Genomic DNA, 1,413 nt, shown 5'->3' with positions numbered 1-1,413 from the left:
CAGATGCTACTGAGCTGCATGTGCTGGACGTGGCTGGAAACAGGTGACCCCTCTGACCCGCCTCAACATTTAATACTCCCAGAATTCCAGGATCAATATCGTTCCTCCTGTCTGCATTTCCGTTATTCGTTACTCAACATATTCCGCTGTTATTCCTTCCTTTGGTCCAGATTACAAAACTTGCCCTTTGCTCTGACCAACCTCAACCTGAAGGCCATGTGGCTGGCAGAGAACCAATCGCAGCCCATGCTCAAATTCCAGACAGAAGATGATGAACGAACAGGGGAGAAGGTGTTGACCTGTTATTTACTGCCGCAGCAGCCGTCGCCCAGCCTAGGTGAGCAGCGCTGGTGTTATTGTTTTTAAAAAAGCTTTGAGCTCTTGTTAATCTCTGACATCCAGTTCCTGAATAATCCCTAATCTCTTAACTAAATTGTGACATAATCTTAGCATGGATTTACTCCATACAACAGTTTTAATTTTAGTTTTGTTTTAGTCGGGAAAATATCAAGATTAGTTTTCACAAAATTGGAATTATATTCAACTAAAATACAATGTGTAACTATTCTGTTTATAAAAGTTACTGAATTTTAATTGGTCTATAAAGCTGTGTTTTATTGAACTTTAAACACCTGTTTAAATATCAAGATTAGTTTTCACAAAATTTGATTTAGATTCAACTAAAATACAATATGTAAATATTCTGTTTATAAAAGTTACTCAATTTTAACTGCACTATAAAACTTTTGTTTTATTGAACTTTAAACACCATTGAACACCTGCTCCTACCATCGGTCGTAACTCTGGTTTTAAGTAGAACATATTGTTAAAGTTTTCATCTCTTATCTTTTCTCTTTTGTTCATCAGAAAACTTGCTACAAAACAGCGTGGACGACAGTTGGACGGACAGTAACCTGAACAGGGTGTCGGTCATTCAGTTCCAGGAAGAGACGAAGGCTGAGGAGGAGGATGACGATGCGGCGGAAGACCGAAGAGTGAGGAGTGACAAAAAAGTAACATTTTTTTAACCGGTCCGTACCGGTCCACCTCCGATGTTAAACGTTGAAATTAAATCTGCAGGGTCTTCAGCGCAGAGCCACGCCGCACCCCAGTGAGCTGAAGGTGATGAAGAAGGTGATCGAGGAGAGGAGGAGCGAGGCCTGCAGAGGTGAAGGAGAAGAAGAGTCGGCTGACGCACAGGTAGCTGCAGGATAATCAAATGTTCTTCCCACGGTTTGTTGAAGGAGTGTCTGACTGTGGAACTGTGGTGTAACTTCAGGACAAACGCCTCAGTGACCTCTCCAACCAGAGCCACGACTCCCAGGTCTCCAACAGCACGCTGTCGGCCACGTCCCACGAGGAAAAACAGAATGCGTCCATCCCAGGGCAGAAGGACGACCTGGTGGACGGTCA

General features: G+C 43.2%; 1 protein-coding gene across 1 annotated transcript in view; it reads left to right on the top strand.

Annotated features, from left to right (window-relative positions):
- scrib (scribble planar cell polarity protein) overlaps positions 1-1,413 on the top strand; it is a 55,653-nt gene that overhangs the window by 24,967 nt on the left and 29,273 nt on the right. The window lies entirely within an intron of this gene.

Source organism: Cynoglossus semilaevis, chromosome 3 (assembly GCF_000523025.1).
Source record: "Cynoglossus semilaevis isolate Cse_v1.0 chromosome 3, Cse_v1.0, whole genome shotgun sequence".
Taxonomy (NCBI): Eukaryota; Metazoa; Chordata; class Actinopteri; order Pleuronectiformes; family Cynoglossidae; genus Cynoglossus; species Cynoglossus semilaevis.
This window is presented reverse-complemented; position numbering and strand designations above follow the sequence as displayed.